The following is a 23964-nucleotide window of genomic DNA, read 5'->3' as shown; positions in this document are numbered from 1 at the left end:
AAAAAGCTCCTTGTTAATATCAAAATGAATCCTGGATGTTATCTGTACAGCTGCCCAAGGCATAGTAATATTGGTGAATTTCAAGTTATAATTTTATCCCAAAATAGTATTATGAGATTACATTTTGACATTTTTGGCTTTGATCAGAAGGAACTCAATTTTTAGTGATGGTCAGTGAAAGTTAAGTTTTACAGCTTAACCAGAGGGAATTCCTGACAGTGATACAGAGTGACAGCTGACAGAATGTATCTCGTTAACTCATGACCATTAGAGGGAATAAATATCGCTTTGTGTTGCTGTATCTCCATCCCCATGGTGTGCTATATAAGATTCTTTTGTTGTTGTAAAGATGAGAGGCAGATATGAAAGTCATTGTATAAGGAATACTATGATGAAGATGCCAAAATAATTCTTGAGCACAATACTTTGTCAAATAAATATATGTCTGGGATATGTATGATATGAATTTTGATATAATATATTTTATTATCATACCATAAATTTAATAAGGTAGAGAACTAATGTATTACTTTGTAACTAGTCTATAGAAAAAAATCTTCTTTTAAGCTGTTACATATGTATATAATTAAGTTTTCTTTAAAAATTCATGTATACTCCAACATTTACAAACATTTATACAGGTATGTAATAAAATCAAAATACTGAGAATTAATCAATTTTAGGTTATTTTTCATTAAAGAAATAATTATACTTTTAAGACACAAAATTAAGTTGCATGTATGTGGATTGCCTATATATGAATTTTACACACATATATATGTCACTATAAATATAGAACAAATATTGAATCATAAAATACAGAAGAAGAACATACTCATGTGAATAATAATTCTCCCTAACTACAACAAAACACCCTCCAGTGCATAATTCCATTTAACCTTAAGCAGCCATGTTTCTCCTTCTCTCTGCCTCTTTCCTTCTCTAGAATGAACAGAGATTTCCTTCATGCTCACTCGTTTCAAATCCCTGCTTAAGAACAGTCTATTCATAAGTAAATTGTCAATATTATCATATACTATTCCCTTTTAAAATGAGATTTTAAGATTTCTACACTTTAAAATAAATATTTTAAAGAGATATGAGCATTCAAAATTGTTTTGTGCTAATACTTTTTTGTGTGATACTATTAACAGCTATGATCACCTGAAAGAGATCTGACAAGATTAGGTTCATTAATTTTCCATAATGGTGGGGGAGGGAGCTCGCCAGGCCATGCCAGTCCCCAAGGATTTATAGAAAAATAATACTTTATAGATGAGAGGGATAAATGAGGCCTTGTCCCCCCTCTGGATTTATAGGCAGTTAATGCTTGCTTGGGAAAAGGCGCCTGAGACTTAATCCCACCCTGTTCAAAGTGTGGCTAACAAGAGTATGGAATGATAAGTCCTAAATAGAACAGCCATAGCACCCTCTTAAGTCTCAAAGTACATCATGCAAGAGAGGCTGGAAAGATTGTAAAAACCAGAGTAAGGAGAGGAGTAGTGTAGTTTGCTGAACTCTGACCATCACATGGCCATTTTGCTCTAAAATTATCATCAACTGTGATTACCTGAATGAGAACTGCACAAGATGGACCATTTAGTCTCTGGAGGTGGGAAGGGCTCACAAGGTCATTCCTTTTTCCATGGTTTTATAGACAGTTAAAATTATTAATAGAAAAGGCTCATTAGCTCCTCTCATCTCCCCTCACCTCCAGAGTTTTAGGCATTTAATGCTTCCCGGGAACCATACCCTTTCCCTAGAATATATAGACAGGTGACATTTGCTGGGGGAGAGAGGTTTTTTCCTTTCATAGTATAGAGGTCCTAAAGTTGCCGGTGTTCTTGTAAGCAACATTTACTTTACTTACTGTTTCATCTGGATAGACTTGAATGGAATCCTTGGTCTTCTCTTATTGCCCTGTCTGGCATGAATTATTTGTAACCTTAGGAAAAATCATTTCTGTATTGTTCCCTCCAGGATTTGCATTAATTAACCTGAGAATAGCAGCTCTACGGAGGAGGAAAATACTCTCCCACTGTAGCCCACACCAGTGACTGACAGGGAAGAGTAGAAGATGCAACTGTCTATAATCCACCTGCGATAGCCCACCAAAACACGGTCATGGCAGATAACCAAGGAAACTATTATAGCAGCCAAGATACATGTAGGGTTGGCCGAGACTTTTGCTGGGCCTGCATCACAGTTAAATGACTCACTCTACAAAATCTTGTTCCTCTTCTTCCTTCAGAAGTACTGTTTCTAAACACTCCACAAACGTCAGTTTATGGAAATAGTCAAACTAGTTCATCTCAGGCTTGCCTGAATAGTTAGTGTGCTCTACATTGGTGGTGAAATCATTTAACTGTCCTAACCTAAGCAGTTTGGTACCTGCAACACCCTGAGAAATAGAGTAGGATTTAGGAGAGTTAAATAAGTTCATTGCCACTAAAGAATGAATTCATTGTTGGGCCAGCTCTCATATTAGGTTTTTGGACTATTTTCCATATATTGATACTTGTTTTCATTAGTAAGTAAAACAATAAGGTAAACAAAGTTTATGAGATACATACACAGAACCAAATATAGATTCTTTTGAAAATTAACCCTTCTTCAAACAGAACAGATCATCATGAATACTTACACATTTTAGATGAGAGACAGTATATTTACTTATGTAATTCTTTCCTTTAGATAAAATGTAAATGTATTTATACAAAGATTTTGATTGTGGTTATTAGTTTGAAACTACCATCTGTAGTTTCTGGTTGATTCCAATATATGAATTTTCAATCACTGTAGTGTTTAGCTCTATTTCCTTTAAACCACTACTTCCTGCATCCGCAAACATACATTTATATATGTTTGCATGCATACATATATACACACATGTGCACATGCATGCACACACATGTACACACCAGGACACATATGTATGTACACATATATGCAAGCACACACGTGTACATGCGCCGCCTCACTCACATAAATGCTTTCAAAAATAGTTAAGTGACTTTTCATATTTTTTCATATTCAGACAGGTAGTAAGGATTTAGGGTTGGGATCAGGATGAGAAGTTTGATATAAAAACATAAACAGCAAACACAGTCTAGCACACCGGGCTAGGCTCGCTGCAATAGCTCTTTGCGTTCTGTGCAATGTAGTTCAGAAGCCAGGCAGCATACAGAGTGCTATTTCATAATACAATCTCCCCCGTCAAGATAAGCAGAAAAGTCTGGTGGACTGACAGGAAACAGCTGACAAATCCCTATCCACACTTCAGAGCAGTTCTGGTGGGAACTTCATGGCTCTGCTACTGGGCATAGACACTGCAGCTTGCACCACTGAGGCAGGATGCTGGAGGTCAGAACTTCTGCTCCCTTGAAAACTAGATACACCTGTGGGAAAGGAAAAGCAGCTCTGCGCTTGCCTCTGCCTTTGCTCCTCTCCCAGGGTTTCTGTGGTAGAGACTAATCAGATAATCCATACTGAATTGGGAAGAAAGATTGGAAAAATGGATTTCTGGTTTCTCCTTTTAGCAAGCAGTGCTCATATGGGAAACCTCTGAGACACTGGAGATGTATTTCAGAATTAGCCACTACTTACTGGAAATAGTCGCTTGGACTACAATCAAGTTTCCATTTTGTTCTGAGGAACAACAACATTTAAATGAGATTAGTCTATTTCCTTATATCTAGCCAGTCCCCAACATATACTAAATGTCGGTGTTTTTAGCATGTGCAAGGATTGGCATGTTGCCGAAAGCTGGTGTGATAGAGAATTCCAAATAGAGGTTCTGTTAGTCTATTTGCTTGTTTTAACATTTGTGACTTTTAGCATACTTCATCATGTAAAGGCCCACAATATGGACTGAGAGGAAAAGTACCAAAGTTTTGGAAAAATCGGAAAGATAGCATATTCATTTATACGCATGCTCATGAGTGTGTGTTTGTTTATGAGTATGATATGAGGTTGTTTATCAGTGGGACAAACAACATAGAAAAGGATTATTAAAAAACAAAGGTAGTGCTTAGCAAAACATGAGACTGGTACTCTATCAGAGTGAGAAAGGATGAGGTAATGAGAGAGGGTTAGGAATTTTCAGTGTTGGAGTCTTTCCCAGGCTATTGCTTTCCATTTTTAGATTTTTAGTATTTGTCAAAAGTTGTATTGCCCTTTATGTCAACTTGATATGCTAGAACAGACCCTTGGCTTAGTCTCTGCACAGTTGTAGCAGTCCACTTAGCTTTCTGACCACTTAGTCATTTAACAAACTTCTACTCCAGGCTTCCTGTCACAAAACTACAGGGAGTTTAGAGAGAAGTCTAAATCTGGTACTGAATGCCAACTGATAAGGTTTTTTTTTTTTTTTTCCTATCTGCTGAGATCAGAGAGGAGGTGTGAAAACGGAAACTGAAGAATGAAAAGATTGTATTAAAGAGAGAGAACAGCAAATAAGAAACTATTGTTGGAAGAAAAGAACTGGATAGAAACATTGAGGGAGATGATGAGGTCATGACACCATCAGGAGCAAGCCAGTTAGATTCTAAATTGAGTGAAACTAGCAGGCTAATAACTCGGGCACAGTCTGAACATTTAGAGTTCAGTGTCAAGGGCTTCCAGAGAGATGGATTTCTTTTCCTCTCAGAGTTTGAATGAAAGTCCCTACTTCTGAGAACGAAGATGCTTTTGTAAGATTAGACACAAGCAAGTGACCAAAATCATCAACTTCTATTAGAAATAATGACTGCTGAAAAAAATAGGTTAACCTTTCAAAGAAACAGTACCCTTAAAAGTGAACATAAAAATCCTCCTAAGAAAGAAAGCCCAGATTGTGAGGTTTTGTTACTTTCCCTAGTATGGGGAAAGAGGATAAATTTGAAAGTGGAGAGAATCATGTACAATGGAAGGCTATAAACAGAATACTAAAACCCATCAACCAATTAAATAGGGCACACAAAACAGTAATATCACAAGAAGAAATCTAAAAATAAATACAAAATATAAAACTAACTTATTTCAGTTAGTGCATTTATCCATGTCATCACAAGTGACAGCACACTACATGATCTCACTTATGTGGGGGTCTTAAAAGTCACCTCCCAGAGACAGAGTAAGAAGGTGATTGTTAGAAGCTGGAAATGGGGCAAAGATGAGGAAAGGCCAGAAGAGGACCAGAAGGTACAAGTGTCAGACTACAGAAATATTTTTACTATAACAAAATAAGAACTATTGCACTCCGCCATGGCCACAGTGAACAGTAGGATGTGGTATATTCCAAAAACGCTCAAGCAAAAGGCTTTTAATATTCTAATCATTAAAAAATAAGTTAGTAACTAATATTTTTATTACCCCAACTAACTCTATAATTTATGTGTGCCACAAAACATCTAAAATTTTGTGAATTAATAGAAAATTTGAGGGAAAACACATATAAAAGGAGATAAAATAATTTAAAACTTAGAATAGCTGGTTCTTGAGGAAGATTGATTCTCAGTTTTCTGGGAAACTGCCATACTGATTTCCAAAGTGACTGTACAAATTTGTACTCCCACCAACAGTGGAGGAGTGTTCCCCCGGCTCCACATCCTCTCCAACATAAGCTGTCCTCAGTGCTTTTGATCTTAGCCATTCTGTGGACCAATAGCTGAGGAGCTCCCATGGTCCTGGACTAGGACCTCTGGGGATAGGCAAGGCAGTTGTTTAGCTTGAACTGTTTAGGGTGCCCCCAGGCAGGCAGTGGGATCAGGACCCATCCCTCATTCATGAGCCAGCTTTTTGGAGCCCAGTGTCTATGGTGGGATACTTTGGGAAACCTTGGTGCAGGGCAGAGGGGATTGGACCTGCCTCAACTGGATGTACCAGGCTCTGCTGACTCCCCATGGGAGACCTTGCCTTGGAGGAGGTGGGAATGGGGAGGCCTGAGGAGGAGCTGGGGAGCTGGAGGAGAGAAGACAGGGGGATCTGTGGTTGGTATGTAAAATAAATAGAAAATCTCTTAATAATAACGAAAAAAAGAAAAAACTTAGAATAATGCAATAAAAGATTTACCAGGGGCTGGGGATACTAAAAGGGAAGCTAGATGGAGAAAGATTGATTAGTGGATAGTGCTATATTATAAACATGTAACTGTACCACAAATTGTTAGAAAGTTTTGTTAATAAAAACAAACCCAGAGCCAGGTATTGGGGTGAATGCTGGAAGATCAGAGAAACAGAACCAGCCACAGCTAACCTCACCTCGCCAATTCCTCAGCTGATTCCGTTTCCTCAAACTGGAAGCCTCTGTGTACTCATCCGAGTGGATCTCAGCTGAACTGCTGCTAAAAAGCCTAAAAGCTTAACAGCTCTGGTTCCTGGTTTTCATTCCTTAGATACCTTTCTGCTTTCTGCCATCATTTCCTGGGATTAAAGGCCTGTGTCACCATGCCTGGCTATTTCCAGTGTGGCTTTGAACTCACAGAGATCCAGATGGATCTCTGCCTTTGGAATGCTAGGATTAAAGCTCTGTGTGCCACCATTTTCTGGCTTCTATAACTAGTGGCTGTTCTGTTCTCTGAACCCCCAGATAAGTTTATTAGGGTGTACAATATTTTGGGGAACATAATATCACCACATGTAACTCATCATTTTTGCTCTTCCCTTGTACAATAGAATATTATAAATAGTTATAATGCCCTGCACATTGCAACATCATAAGAAGAAAATTTTTAAATGTTCATTTTGAATTTTTAAAGATTTACTTTTATTTTATGTGAATGGGTGTTTTTCTTGCTTATATCCAAGTCCGCTGAGTGCATGCCTGGCAACCACGAACACTAGAGGTAAGTGCTGGATACCTAAATGTGCAGTTACAGATCATTGTGAGCTGCCATGTGTGTACTGGAAACCAAATCCAGGTCTTCTAGAAGAACAGCGAATACACTTAATCACTGAGCCACCTCTCCAACTCCCAAAAGAGGATTTTGAATTAAAGGGATGATAAATTCTGCAGTTAAGTCTGCTTACCTTGGCTTAAACATTGCATTGAAACATCACACAGTTTCCAATAGATATGTACTGTTATATTCCTACATAGTCTTACACTGAAAAAAATCAAAATTGTGTTCATGAGGTTACAAATATATGTGATTTGTGTCTATTATCTAGAATTTATATTAGAAAATATATTATTGAAATTGCATTATAGTTCTAGGATTGTCTTTCTCAGCTATATTCTTTTAAAACCATGTTCCTAAGGCATACAGAATATCAAATTGGATTATTTTCATATAATTTATTCCTAGTAAAACCATAGAAGATGTCCAAGGACAAATCCTTCCTTGAAATCTTCTGAAATAATTAGGATTGCTAATTAACAACATAATCTGAACATTACTCAGTCACAGGAAGACTTAAAAGATAATTTCTAATTTGTAGGAATATACACTTAATTTGCATATTGACTGCTTTTTATGACTTCATTTAATAAGAAAACTTATATTCTCCTCTACAACAGTAATTTTAGGGAACTATAAGGTAGAACATATCTGCCAATCTCCTTCACTCTAGATGCAGCAATGGTTAGCAGCAAATAATAGCTTTGAGTAGGTATTCATTGTTTATGTATACTGTGTATTTTGCATCTGATTTTGTGAAATCTATTGGGTGATAGTACTTTAAACATATACTTTGAATGTGATGATACGATACAGTAATAAGGGAGGTATTTTCTCAGAATGAAATCACTCCCTTCAGAGAGTATGTGGAATGGAATCGCTAGAGCAAGATGGAGTCTGACAGTTGAAGACCTGAGACATCATGGTACCTCCTTGGTGACATAGATGTTGACACAGTGGCCATGACATGTTAAATATTGTGTATAGGTATGGGGAGCCTAAATAATGAACTGAGATTTGTGGCCTAAAGAAGCAACCGCTGTTAGCAAAGTCATTAGTTAAGGTTGTGTTTACTTTTTATCATCATCTCTAATTATTTGTTTGAACCAAGATCCTTTAATTACCAGTCAACATTGCAGGAAGTGAAAGAAAATGCATTCACATTTGTCAAGAATTAATAGCCGTTTTTGCTGAGGTTCGCTCTGGTCTGACTCACTATTCACAGTGTTGCTAAGGTATAGCTTTTCTTTACAACAGATATGGAGAACTTCATTAGTAAATTTGCTAATTAGTCTCCGGCTTTAATAGATAAACACACTGAGGTATGAAGACAGAATAATCAGTTTTCCTAAAGGACTATGGTTGCCTTTCATTTTTTTTAAAAAAAAAAAAAGCCCTAGGCTTCTAATGAGATGAATTATTTCTAGTCAATAATCTTTGCAAAATGAATCAAGACATAACTGATATGCTTCTGAATTTCAATTCACTGTAACTGTATTAGAAAGTGACCACTGGAATGGTAAGCATGACAGTTATTTTATTATTCTTTTCCAAATAACAATCAAATACTTAAAAACCATATTTGGATATAACACTATTTTAATATCCCTAAGTACAATCAGATAACTGCCAATAAAACGGCATTTTATTTTCCTCCACACCCTCACCAAGACTTGGAAAATGCTGAATAAGCTGTATGCTTTGGAGTTAGATGTGGACAAATTGGACTTGCTGTCAAGCAAATGATTGAATACCCATTGATTTTATTCACACTGCATGAATTAAATTATTTTTGATATTTTTTATCACATATTATACTGTTTATTTCTTTGTTTTCTTGTTTTATCAGCACATTGGCTAAGGTAAAACATAAGTCTTGCCGGGTGGCAGTGGCACACACCTTTAATCCCAGCAGTCTGGAGGCAGAGCCAGGGGGATCTCTGAGTTCCAGGCCAGCCTGGTCTACAGAGCAAGATCCAGGACAGGCTCCAAAGCTACACAGAGAAACTCTGTCTCAGAAAAAAACAAACAAACAAACAAAAAACACCTAAGTCTTTTAAAAGCAGATTTAGAAAGGAATAGACGACAATCACCAAAATGACAAGGAATGTAGGAATTCTGTATCAGCAGGGCCAAGCTATTACTCCTCAGAGAGCTGGAGGAGAAAGGCAGACTTACCAAAAGAGCCAGATTATGGCCTGGAAAGATGGCTCAGTAGTTAAGACCACAGGTTCCAAAGGACCCAGAATAAATTCCTGGTACCTACATGGTGGTTCAGAGCTATAGTTCAGACCTAAGGATCCACCACCCTCTTCTGGCTTGTGTGGGCACTGTTCAAATGTGGTGCACAAACACAGACATACATGCAGGCAAAGCAAAACCCTCTTAAGCAAAAAGAGATCTAGGTTACACAATTATTGGATAAAGGTTTGACAGCAGTCACAAGAACTGTGACTTGTTTGTCATCCTTTTTATCAAATAGTGGCTGCATCAGAAGTATGTAAAATGTATATATCTAATAAGTGGGATTAATCTGAGTTTTTTTATTGATTTGTGAGTTATAACAAATAGATGAATGAAATACACTAGTGAATAAGGCAGAGAAGTTAGAAGGTATGCTTAACAAAGGTTAGGGAGCATCTCTCTGACAAGCCGTAGGGTACTGTGGAGAGATTGGTAGAGGCAGGGAAAAGAATGCATGAAATTATGGGATAAAATTAACCACAATGAATAAATCACACATATTCTGAAGATTAGAACTAAAGCAATTTATAGGATAAGAAATCTTAATAGGTTAAATTTTTTAAATTTAATTTAACTTTACAATATAATTTAATTCTACATATCAACCACAAATTCGCTTGTTCTCCCCCCTTCCGCCCCCCTCTCCTTCCCCCCAGCCGGGGTTACATTTCTAATACACAAGATCATGTTTTTCTTTTCATCTTATATGTCTGCTTGTTTACATGTTTAAAATCTCATCTTGAAAAAAAAAGAAGAGGTGCTCAAGTTTGTGAACTATAGTGAAACAAAAAAGAAGAAGAGGAGAAAGCAGAGGCCTGGGGGAGAGGGAGGAGAAGAGGGGAGAAGAAGAATGCCAAGGAGGTGGTGGCGGGGGGGGGGGGGGGGGGGGGGGGGGTGAGGAGGAGGTTTTATGAAGACAAGTCACTTTTACTTGCACTCTTGCTGAGAAGAACAAAACCAGCAAACAAATACATGAGGTCTCAGCTGGCTAAATGATTCAATTGGCAAAAGTAGAAGCTGCTGACACAGTAATAAGAAAAGATTTATTTGCAAAGATCCATTGCTGCCTCTGCAGATTACACAACAGTGTTCCGTACCACACTGTCCCTGAAATTTCTTTCAGCTCTCCAGGTAACAGGAAGTGTTTCAAAGACTCTCTTGTTCAAGGAAGGTGTGCAGGGTTGTATTTTTATCTGCTTCCCAAGCATTTTTCTACAAAATATCCAGAAAGATGAGATGGTTTTTTTACTTCAAAAATTTTATAAGTGCAAAAAAATATGGTGTGCTCGGCATTTCAAATTGATTTTGACCCATGCTCATGGATAAAATGTGACCAAATAAGCAGCATTCTAGAGAATTCTGATTCTTCTGACTTATTCATATGAGAAGTCTTCTTTCATTTTTATGCTCTTACAATCATTAAACTTCAAGGCACCATAATTTCATGAAGCAAGTCATAAAGTCGTTGGTACCTCACCTAGAATTTAGATGTTTATTTTATCCCACTTTTTTATGATTTTAAAATTTGTATTCTAGGATTAACCACCCCAATAGGCAGAGCTCAGCAAATGAATGTTGATTCATGCTTCTAAAAGTAGCAAAATTCATGTTCTCGAGACTCCTGCTTCCTTAAGTGCTAACTCTCAAGAAATTGGTTTCCTCTTAGTGCTAAACTGTGCATTTTAACTTTCTCCCCTTCTGCTGTATTTGCACCATAATTTAAGAATACTTTACGTATTTTGCCACAAATCAAGAAAATTAGACAAAGGTTCTCTGTCAATAAAAAACAATTGTTACATTGTGATTGTATGAACAGTAGTTCATATTACCTTAAAAAATGATTCCTTAATTTGGGAAATCAACAGAGGCCAAGTTTTCCTACTTCTCTATGAGAAGAGAAAGAAGTAGTGAAGAGTGCTATTCACACTAGAGTGTGCTACTCCCACCAGAGTGTGCTACTCCCACCACAAGTGCGCTACTCCCACCACAAGTGTGCTACTCCCACCACAAGTGTGCTACTCCCACCACAAGCGTGCTACTCCCACCACAAGCGTGCTACTCCCACCACAAGCGTGCTACTCCCACCACAAGCATGCTACTCCCACCACAAGCGTGCTACTCCCACCAGAGTGTGCTACTCCCACCACAGTTTGCTACTCCCACCAGAGTGTGCTACTCCAACCACAAGTGTGCTACTCTCACCACAGTGTGCTACTCCCACCACAAGTGTGCTACTCCCACCACAGTGTGCTACTCCCAGCACTTCCCTTTATATAATATCACTTATGACTGACTTAAGTTTTAGGCTGAATTTCAATGTGTGAAACAGCTGTATTTTTTTCTTAAAGATTTCAATTTATTTTTTGAATTTAGTATGTATGTGTGTGTGTCTGTGTGGGTGTGGAAATCCAAAAATGTGCTGACTGGGTTCATGTACCCTGAGGCCTCTCTCCCTTATTTGCAGATGCAAAACACATGATTTTTTTCTCAAATGCTTTTATTTTTGTTTGTTTGGTTCCCCCTTCCACCTCTCCCTTTCCTCCCCTCCCTTCCCTCCTGCCTCCCTCTCTCTCGCCTCCCTCCCTCCTCCTCCTTTTCCTCCTCCTCTCCTCCTTTCTCCTTCTCCAGACAGCATCATATTTGATTAGAGCCCTACTACTATGATCTCATTTAATCTATATTACATTTTTAAGTCCCTATCTCAAAATACCACCACATTACATGCTAGGAATTCAACTTCAAATTCAAAAGGAACATAATTTGAGCCATGAGACTAATGTTTATCTCCTTTATGTAAAAGGAAAAACATGAAGACTTCAAAGTCTCCAAATATGAAAAATTTTATTATGTGTAGGGATTTTTCATGTCCCAGCACAGGACACTTGTATTCCAACCCTATATCTGTTAAATTTCTTCAAAAGACAAGATAATTGGTAAAACTAAATAGTAAACATATAAAGAAAAGATTGTGCCACCTCAGCCAGTTTTATGGATTTCAAGGAATAGAAACAATAGGCAAAGCTTAGTGATTGACCTATTATTAATTTCAGAATATAATATAAATAAATTATTTGGGAATAATTAATGAGTCTACTTCTCTCATTTAAACTCACCATTCCATTTGTACACTGTCTAGTCCTGCTGAGGTCTCCACTTGCAGAGCCAACTATTTCCTGTTTCATGCTCCTCCTTTTCCTCTGGTCTCTCTTCTTCCTTCTTGGTTTGATTTGAGGTATGTATAATTAGCTATTGTTAACATAACTGAAGTTTTCAGTTGAGGGACTTCAGAATGAATGAATTTTAATAGGAAAGGGGGTTGTTGAGCCAGCAAACTCCAAGGGCTGTGTGTGAGGTTTGCTCTGAACTAGAGAAGTGTGGACGGCACATACTGGGAAAGAGAATGAGATGTGAGCTTCCACATGAACTTCATACGAAACTAGCTTGAGCCTCATAATCTATAGTCTTAATAAAATGTCTTTACCCTCTTTTTATCACAAATATCTGCTGTTCAGTATCAAATAGCAGTTTGAAAACTTGTAGGAGAAAATAAATCCATGTGCACAAAATATATTTGAAACAGATTAACAAATAAAAAGTCCGGTGTAATTTAGAAGTATTTCTAGTCTGAAAGAGAGAGAGCTGATAGAGGAAACCAGAATGCAAAATGTGAAATTTTGTAACTTTTTAACTTCCTTTAAATATTAATTTTCCCTTGGAGAACACAGAGCATCTCACTGTTGACTCATTGGTAGAAATCAAAACAAGTAATCAGGGTCCCTTGGGAAATATGACACCAAAGTAACACATCCCAGGGGATGACTGAATCTAAAAGGCTTCAAGTTGCATTTAATCTGTTATGACAGCTGCTCTCCTAGAAGAGGTTATAACAAAGACAGTGATGGAGAAAGGGCATGTGAAGGTGAGGGTACAATGAGGAGGCAGTCATCTGAGAGTGGAGGACTGGGGTTTTAGAGGAAATGAACCATGTCAACACTGTACCCTTGAACTTTACGTCTCTAGAATCAGCAGGAAATGCAGCCCTGTGTTCTAGGTAACTCAGTCTGTGATATTTAGTTATGAGATCACCGTTAGCCATTTCCCACCACTAGGAGAATACTTTAAATAATTATCTTAAAGAAAAATAAATAACCTGGCTGATGATTTTGGGTCTCCAGAAAAGTAACTCTTCACAGGAGTCAACTTGCAAACAACAAAGCAGAGGAAGACAGCACAAGAGGCTGGGGTTCTATGCTCAGGACCATACCTTTAAAACAGGGACATTTAGGACATAGTGACTACGTAAATTATACCAAGATCACTAGCAATCTACTATAGCCAGTAAAATTTAAAGTTGATAAAAATTTGCAAAAAGCTACATTTATAGAGACTTTTTCTTCCAAAACGCTTAATATGCACATAACACACACACACACACACACACACACACACACACACACACACACACACACACACATTTATATATATAAATAGAGATTGGTAAACAGATATAGATATACCTAAAGTAGGTAAGTGTTAAGCTTATTTTCGGTATTTTGAGCATCAGTATTTTATTCCAATTATAGCTTGCTAACACTGCTTAAACAAATTAGTTTTGACTACATTCTGTCACCATGCTATATTTTACTCTCCTGCCCACTCCAGATCAATTATATTCTTTGCTAGAGCCCAGGAGTTTGGAAACTTTTTTTATTTTATTTTATAATTTAATTTAATTTTGCATATCAGCCACAGATTCCCCTGTCCTTCCTCCTCCCGTGCCTCACCCACACTGCTCCCAACCCACCCCCCATTCCCATCTCCTCCAGGGCAAGGACTCCCTTGGGGATTTAGCTCAGCCTGGTAGATTCAGTTGAGGCAGGTCCAGTCCCCTCCTCCCTTCACCCAGGCTGAGCAAAGTGTCCCTGCATAAGCCCTCCAAGGTGGAGCTCCAGGAGTCCAATCAGTGAGAAAGAGGAGGGATTGCATGAGTGAGAATTATTGAGACAATGATTGGAAAAAGCACAGGGACAAATAGCCAAACTAGTGGAAACACATGAACTATGAACCAATAGCTAAGGAGCCCCCAACTGGATCAGGCCCTCTGGATAAGTGAGACAGTGGATTAGCTTGAACTGTTTGGGAGGCCCCCAGGCAGTGGGACCGGGACCTGTCCTCAGTGCATGAGCTGGCTGTTTCAGATTTTAGTCATTCTACAAAACTGCCTTGACCTGACAGTTTCAATGTCAAAATCATAACTTGCTATAGCTTCATCTTTGTGGAAAAAGAACAGATACAGATATGGGTCTTGAATCAACCAGTCAATAGCTTTGTGCACTAAATTGTCTCATCCTCTCAAAGTCTTGTACCTTTGTCTGTGGGCTGTAGTTCTGCATAATCTGAGAGCTCTTCTGTTTGGTTAGTTGGTTTGTCGGTTGGTTTTTTGAAAGACAAATTAATTATATCTATTAGTTTTTAAAAGTTATAAAGGAATGAGTTTCACATTTATTTATTTATTCATTTAACACCCAAACTGCAGTTTCCCCTCCCTCCTTGCCTCACAGTCTCCCAACACACACACACACACACACACACACACACACACACACACACACACACACACACACACAGGCACCCTCTGTTCCCATCCCTAGTTCACTCCCCCTCTGTTTCTGTTTAGGAAAGGGCAGATCTCCCATGGCTATCAACAAAGCATGGTGTATCAAGTTGCCATACGACTAAGCATCTTCCCATGTATTAAGGCTTGGCAAGGTGACTCAGTATGAAGAATAGGATCCCCAAAGCCAGTAAGAGACAGAGGCAGTCCCTGTGCCCACTGTTAGGAGTCCCACAAGAGGACCAAGCTACACAACTGTCACATATATGTAGAGTGCCAAGGTCAGTCCTATGCAGACTCCCTTGTTGTCTGTGCAGTCTCTGTGAGGACCTATGAGCCCAGGTTAGTTGATTCTGTGGGTATTCTTGTGGTGTGTCCTTGACCTGTCCGATTCCTACAATCTCTGCCCCCCCCCTTCTGCAAGATTCCCCGAACTCCACCTAATGTTTGGCTGTGGGTCTGTATCTGCTTCCATCAGTTGTTGGATGATGTCCCACTGATGACAATTGGGCTAGGTACTAATCTATGAGTACAGCAGAATATCATTTGGCATCATTACATTGACATTTTTCTCCTCCAGTAGTGTTTGGTTCTATCCTAGGTCTCTGGGTCATCCAGCCTGTGAGTTCTGTTGCTCCAGGCAGTGTCAGGGGTGGGCTTACTCTCCTGGCATAGGTTTTAGGCTAAACCAGTTATTGGTTGGCCACAACCTTAATCTATAGGCCACCCTCTACCCCACAGGCAGGACTGGTTGTAGTCGAAGGTGATGTGACTGGATTGGTTTCCCACTCTCTCCACTTGAAGTCTTGCCTGGTTGCAGGAGATGGCCAGTTCAGGCTATGTATCTAGTACTGCTAGGAGTCTTAGTTTGGATCATCCTTGTAGATTCCCAGGATATTCCCTTGCACCAGGTTTTTACCTTACCCTGAAATGCATCCCACTTCCAGTTGATTCTTTCAGTACTCTCCTCCTCCAATCCCCCCCACCCCAACCCGATGTCTCATCTTTCCATCCCCACCCACCCCACAGTCCACTCATGAAATTTCTGAGAGCTTTTCTAAGATATGATGTAATTTCTATGCAGGGCAACAGATCTGTAGTAGACTTTTAACTTATCAGTGAGATGCTACATAACCTTCAATATAAAGTCTATGGCTCTATCACAGAACACTCCATTTTATATTTCCATATTAGAGAACTTTATCTAATAGTAATATTTGACAATTAAAATTCATTATTTACACAGTAACATCAACTAAAGCAAGGCAAATTATTTCTTGGGCCAGGACTCGCAGCTAAGAATTATTTCTACATTAGATTCTTTGAAACAGAAAATCAATCTTGGAATTACCAAGAGCAAGAGTTGTCACTAACTGACAGGCACCACAAGCCGAAGTTGAAATATTGGTTAAAAAAATCTTCATTATTATTTCATCTGCTAATTCATACATTCATTCAATTTGTATCCAATGCAGGACCAATGTATGTCCAGTGCAGAGAAGATGGCATGGTCCCAAAGAGAAATCAGAGATAGACTTAATTTAAAAATTACTGTGATTGATGCAGAATTTAAAAAAATGAGGAAAGTTGTATTAGAACTCTGCAGAAAATCACAAAGAAGAGAGTATTTTAACTGAATTTATCAGACCTCATCAATTTACATGTTTTCAATATAGTTCTAGAAATAAATGGACAGCTGAAAATAGATGGGCAAATACTTGCCCTCAAGGAAACAGTGGCAGAAAAGAAACAGGCTATTCCCTGTACCAGCAAGGAAACACTGAACATAGACACAAGAGCACAGTAGGGAGATTGAGCAAAAATTCACCTTCCCTTACCAAATATGAAGTTGGAAATCAGGAGACACTCAGGTTCTAGATTAAGCAGTTTTGATTTGTTTGGGGAGAAATGGAGATTATTTAGGGGTTTTTGAGCAAGAGACATTACTCAGTCAAAGCTGAGTGACAGTACAGGAACATTTCTCTAATATACTTCAGTAAAAGGCAAGATTAACTTCACACTTGCCTTACAAATTAATATTTCTCTGGCAAATGCCAAACCTTAAAATTCCTCTAGACCTGTGGCTTTAGACTTTTACCAATGGACATTCTAGGAATTCCATAAAGGAAACACAAACTAGATCAACATTTTACCAGTGCATGTACAAGCACTTGTTCATGCCGGTGTAGATTCCCCAATACATTTCTTTGAATATCTTTTAGTTACACCAAAGATTATCTATTACATCATGGAACAAACTAGAATAATAAAATTATAAAATTACATTAAATTTCTTTACATATTGGAGCTGGAGATCTCAGTGGCTTAGAGCACTTGTTGCTACATCAGAAGACCTGGGTTCAGTTACCATCACCCACCTGGTGGAATACAGCCATCTATAATACAGTTCTAGAAAGTCCAATGCCCTCTTCTGATCTCAGTGGGCACTAGACACACATGTGGTTTACTTACATAAATGCATGCACACATTCACACATGTACAAGTAAATAAGTATGCTTTTAAATGTGCATAACATTATTTACATGATTACATCGATGTTATCACATTACATTAATATATTTCCATCTTCTCTGCACATGGCATTTTGCAGTGTTGTGTGTGTGTGTGTGTGTCTCTTTATGGATGAAGTCAGTCCACATTTCATTTAGAATAATTTCCTTTACACATAATATAACCCAAACATCTTTTTGTCACCTTATATTCTGATTATGACTTAAGTAGAAGAAATAAAGAGAAATTAGAGCTTTAAAAGAAATGAAGAGAAATTATAACTCAAAATATTATTTTTATTTTTATGTATATGAAAACCACTTTACTTGTAGTCAGAGTATTTTCATTGTCTTCTGCTAATGGGATTCTAAAGTCACTAAAGCTAAAGGATACCTCAGATGTGTCCAACTTAAGAATATGCCAGACAGCATGGCATTTTTTTCTGAAAAGACACTGGAAATTAATGCCACCCTGGATCTAAGCATTCACTCAATGCTTCCAAGGGGGCCATGCTTTGCATTTCCCATCACTAAGAAGAACTTATAACCAGTGACACTTCAGTAAAGCCATGTGTGTAGAAATGGGCAAACTGACCGATATCATTGCTCAAACTGACCGATATCATTGCTCAGGAACAAAGAAACGCAACTGTCATGAGCAACCTGACCTACTCAGGTGATCAATACAAGACGAGAAGGGCCTTGAAGAACCAGTGAAGAATCAGCATGCACTAACATGAAACTGAATTCTCCATGCACAGTCAGAACTCAGATTCCAGTTCTTACAGGAGGAACACACAACTCATCAAAGAGAATTTTCACTTGAAGAGTTTTCTTAGAACTCTTAAAAACTCTTGAATTCCTTCAGCAGGTAAACTTTTTAACTGAAAGGAAACATCATCTTTAAATGGAGCTTCTGCTGCACATGCTGATGCCACATCTGCTGTTCTTCACAGATGAAAATGTGACTGAATCCTGGAGAAGAAAAGACACAAAGATTCTAGAGCAAGCCTGGACTTTGGAGCTGCTGGCTGCCTTGGAGCTGCTGTTCACTCTCCCAAGGGAACATGGAAGGACCTAAAGCAGAAGATGTGATTGCTTACTCATGGCAGAAAAATTAATCCAATGAATTTCACCTCCCTGTAAATAAAGGCAAAAGTGTTTAAATGAACTTCAAGTTGTCATTTGATTGTTTATTCAAATAAAGGGAGAGGGTTTGCATAGAAATAACAAGAAGTTAATCAGCCAGGCTCCTCCTCTTAGCTGAAAACATTTCATCATAGAATCAACTTAGTTTTATTGACTTGACCTCCCTGCTTGTTGGAAGACTGTATTCAAATTTTGAATTACAAAATTTGATTGAGTCATTAATTCTAGTTTTCTAACTATTTTGATTAACACATTAGTTAATACTAATGATGGATGTAATTTGCATATGGGCCCTTTTATGGTGGATAATCTACTTGCTTGAACCTATTTTTAGTGCCTACTTCAATATTTATTCTGATTCATATTTACCTTATAGTCTCTTACAACATGTTTGTTTAATATTTAAAAACAAGTCCTGCAGAAGGGCTGATTATTTAAAAAAATTCTAATTATTAAATTAAGCATATAGTCACTAATTTGAAATTATTCTACATAAGAATGCATACACATCATGCTTGTTTCACAGTCTGTGTTAATTGTGTTTCCCAGCTTTTATTTGTGGGTTTTGGGATGGGTTGAATTTTCTTTGAATTATTTCAATGTTGTACATGTGTCACACATTAAAGTTGATTGTTTTTAATGCATTTATCTTTCTGTTTATCTGATCCCATGTCTAATGAGCTTTTCAATCTTTATGATTCTTTATTCTGTTAGAAGTTAAAATATAGTATCTGGTTGTTCTAGTGAAATGTTTATTTCACTCATTTTTTTTCAACTCTAGAATTTCTGTTTTTACGTATGTCTCCGTATGAGAGCTCATAATTCAATGATTCTGTTACATAGATTCCTTTGGCTCTTTAGTGTAGATTTTATGACCTAAAATGAAAGCCATGGGGGAAGGCAACCATTATTTTTAGCTGAAATTGCCAAGTACAGCACCTGTTTAAAGAGTCCTTAGCATGATCTGGAGAAGGAGGTATGAAAAAATGATTCATGTATCTATCCCTTTAACTCCCCATAAGACAGATTCTTTGAATTAACATTTTTGTGTCTGTGCTTTCTTTACCCCAACTTCTATCAGTCATCTATTCTTTCCCTTAGGTTAAATTCAGAGAATTTTGATGACTTATTTCCAATATATTCCAAAGTAAAACTACTTTGATGGGAAAATAGTAAAGCAAGTTCCTTATGTTGTTTTCTGAAGGCCTGTTCTAGTGCATGTCTTTTAAGGATTTGAATTTGCATGACGTTCCATGAAATGACTATGCTAAGCATTTTACTGAGGCTTGTGTAGAGGACTCACTGAAGTAGGTTTCAGGAGATTAAACTGAAAGGTATGTTTGTGTTGCATTGTAGATTAGTTTGAACTAACACTGGGAATTTGGAAATTTTCACATGAATAAAGAAAGCTGTGCAGTTGCATGAGAGACTGCTGTGGTGGCTGATCTTGTGAGCTTCGTTGGATTGATAAATACCTGGGATATTAGCGAAGCATAGCTTTGCCTCTACCTGTGAAGGACTTACCAAATGAAAGGAACTAATGGGGTACGAACATCTCTGTGAGTAAGGGGCAAGCCTGGATGGAGTAAAGGGGATAGGGAAGAGAGCTGCTTCTATAAGCATCCTCTCCCTTTATCTCCCAGCCACTGTGAAGCAGGCTGCACTGCTCCATCACACAGACTTTGCACAGGGCAGCAAAACCTCCAAAACTTGGGCCAAAAGAAGACTTCTTTTCATAAGTTCTCCATCTACAATGTGAAGGATTAACAGAGCTATGGAAAATTAGTTAAAAACAAATCTCTGTTGGTGAAATCTATTGGGAAGTAAAAAGTTTTCTGTTTTCCTTGTAAATCCTTTCAAAAGAGGAAAAATATTATTACTGAGTAAACTGGAAAGTCATGCTGATAAAAATATCAATATCATTCTTCACTAAACAAAAAAGCAATTTGAACCTCACAAGGAAACACACACATACACACAGAGAAATCAACACAAATACACAACAAAACATAAAGAAAACAAATATCCAAAGCAATTTTGAAGAAAAAGATTAATTACTTGGACTATTTTGGAGTATATTGGAGCACCCAATAAAAAACCCAGATATCTATATCCAATTGATTTCTGAAAAAAAAAACATAATGTTCAAGGATGATTATTTTATATATTTTTACTGTGTATATCTTTAAGTCTTTCTCTGTATATGTGCATATACGTAATGAGTGCCTGTGGAGGCCAAGAGAAGGTATCACACTCCCTAGAGCTGGGTTTACAACTGTCTGTTAGCTGCCTGAGGTGGATGGATACTGAACTCCGATCCTCTGAAAGGGCAGCTAGCTTTCCTATTGACTGAGCCATCTCTCCAGGCCTTGAAAGTATTTTAATAAGTGATACTGGGAAAACTTGCATTTCTACATTTAGAAGAATTTATTTGTAGCCCTATCTCTAAACCATTACAAATATCTCAATATGGATTAAAAGCTTACAAATAAGATCAGAATTCCAAAACTACTAGAAGAAAATATGGAGAAACGCTTTAGGCCACTCTCCTGAACAAATAATTGTTGGATAAGACCCCACATGCAGATAAACAACAATTGAGACTTCATGGAACTGAACATTTTCACAGCAAAGTAAGCAGTCCAAAAAGATTAAAAATATGACATACAGAATGGGAGAAAATATTTGCCAACTGATCATTCAACAAAGGTGTAATTCCCAGAACATGTAAGGAATGCAAGGAACTCAAAAGGAAAGATTCAATAACACATTTTTAAAAAGAGCCAAAAAGCTGAAGAGACACTTGTCAAAGTGAGGCATACACATGGTAAGCAGAGAAACGAAAAAAGTTCAGCTGTATTAATCATTAGGGAAATGCAAATCAAAATCCCAATAAGATATCCCCTCACCCAGTGTTAATGGCTGTTAACACAAAGCCAAACTCTAACAAACATAGGAGACAAGGTAGAAAAGGAAGTCTCTCGCACAGTTGGTGAACATTCAGAGTACAGACAGTGTGTGTCCTCAGAGAAACCAAAACAGAGTGACAAGAGCATCCTCTGACCCCACCATGAGTACAAAAAAAAATTAAAATTGATATTCTGCAAATGTAGCTGTGGTCCTGTACTTACTGAAGTATTTTTCACAATAGGCAGGGTGGGGAATGGGCCTTAATATTCATTAGTCAATGAATGGACAAGAAAATGTAGTACATAAACACAATGGGGCATTTATCTACTTTAAAAGCATAAAATTATGTCATTTGTTATGATATAGACAAATTTCTAAGCAGTCCTATTAAACATGGAAATTTCTAAGCGGTCTTATTAAATAAAAAAACAAGGAGCCAAGTATAGGGGTGAAAACCTTAGAGGTCAGGGAAGTAGGAACAGCCACCAGCTAACTTTACCTCACCAAGCTGCATCTTCCAAAGTGAGTTGCTTCCTGAATACCCACACTTTTACTGCCATGCTATGCTGCCCTCTCATTGCCTCTTAGTCCAGCTACCTCACTTCCTTGTCACTGCCTGTCTGTACAGACCTCCAGGTCTCTATGGTTGGTACTGGGATTAAAGGTGTGTGCCACCATGCTTGGCTCTGTTCCCTAGTATGGCCTTGAACACACAGAGACCCTGCCTGATAAGTGATCAGATTAAGGGCGTGTGCTACCACTGCCTGACTTCTTCGTTTACTTAAAATGGCTTACTCTTTCCTCTGATCTCCAGACAAACTTTATTTAACATACAAATATCACTGCATTTCCCCTTTTTTGTCTAATAAAATTTAAAAAATTTAAAAAGTTATTACAACTAATACAACTAATACAAGAAAAACTATATACAATAAGTACAATAACTAAATACAATATATACGAGCAATAAATACATCAACAATGTCCAGTCCATTTGCATTTGACAAATTCAGAGGAAACATTCCATTATCTATCCTATTTTGGTGAGTCCAAAATGTACCTAATTCACTTTCTATCCTAACTTGTATTACCAACACTCACTAATAAGTTAACAATCAAAATTTTATTTTGTGGCATTAAAGCATAATACTGGTATACAAGAGACTTGGGCAAATAAAAGGGAGAGGAGTTTAGTAAAGGGTGAATGTTGTTGTTTGGAAAGAGAAAAACTTTTGATATTGAATGATTAAATAACAGTGTGAGTATGAATGGCAATAGATGTATTTATTTAGCATTTGGAGAAATTGGAAAAATTATTAAAATAATGTATATGTTATATATTCAGAATGGTCCACTCTTCAGTGTAAATTAAACAAAAAAATACGTTGTACCTACAGTACAAGGCAATCAAAAGTATTTAAAAACTCATAATCTGATGCACACTATAGGCAATTTTAGGAGAAATGAGGACAGAAAGATTTCTTAACTCATGTTGCATGCAAATATGTGCAATCTACTACATTCATGTCCTCAAAAGAAACAATAATGTTTTAGAACTCTTTGTGACATATAAAACGCACATATTCGCCAATGATTGAGTTGACTGTCTGTGCTAGCAAGTTCAGCATTAGCCAAAGAATAAATAAGTTTTTAGTATGTTCAGGACAAAAAGTAAAATTGCTGTTTAAAGCCAGGCAGCGCTATAGCCTGCTTTTCCCTCCCCCAGATACATGAGACATGGGAAATATTTCTTTTGCGTTGACCTTCCACCACAATGGTTCTGTGTCCTTGGAAAAAACATTTTTTTTTTTTAAAGTCAGGGGCCAAAACTTGATTTGTTTTCAAAATGATGTCATCTCATATTTATGGAGAAAGAAATCACAAGTTTCCTAAAGAAATACTCAGTGAAAAGGGGAAGGGACGCGGGTTTCTGCTTCCCTTTGTAAACCAAGAAAAATCTGTTTCCCCCCTTTTGTTCCTTGCAGTGAAACAGCATTTGGCTGAAATGTGAAAGGTTTTCACATTTGCTTATTATTCCTTGATCTTGGGAAAATGGTTACAAAAAATAAATTTCCTTTACAATGAATAACTCACAAAAATGATTCTGTACTTGACAATGGCTTCTCTGGTTTGCCCTATTGCTGACTTTTTCTTACCCAAACCAGGGCACACCATGGAAGGAGACTGAAGAATGTGATGTGAATTCATGTTCTTCTACATTTTGGATAGCAATCTTCACTATATCCCACAAACCGTGGCTTGTACTTTAACCACAAAAGAAATTACTTCTAATCTGTGTATATGAGGGCTGCTGATTTTGTTGTTTTTGTTGTTGTTGTTAATCTTGTATGCCAGCATTTCACTGGAATTACTTATCAGCTGTAGGAGTTTCACAGTGAAATTATTCAGGACACTTATGTATACTACCATATCACCTGTAAATAAAGATACATTGACTTCTCTCTTTACAGTTTATATTCCCTTGATCCCCTTCAGTTGTCTTATTGCTCTAACTAAGACTTCAAGTACTGTATTGGTAGATATGGAGAAAGTAGACAACCTTGTCTTGTTCCTGAGTTTAGTGGAATTGTTTTGAGTTTCTCTCCATTTAATTTGATGTTGGCTACAGGCTTGCTGTAAATTGCCTTTATTACCTATG

This window comes from Peromyscus californicus, unplaced genomic scaffold (genome assembly GCF_007827085.1).
Source record: "Peromyscus californicus insignis strain IS unplaced genomic scaffold, ASM782708v3 Scaffold_13__1_contigs__length_99412109, whole genome shotgun sequence".
NCBI lineage: Eukaryota > Metazoa > Chordata > Mammalia > Rodentia > Cricetidae > Peromyscus > Peromyscus californicus.
This window is presented reverse-complemented; position numbering follows the sequence as displayed.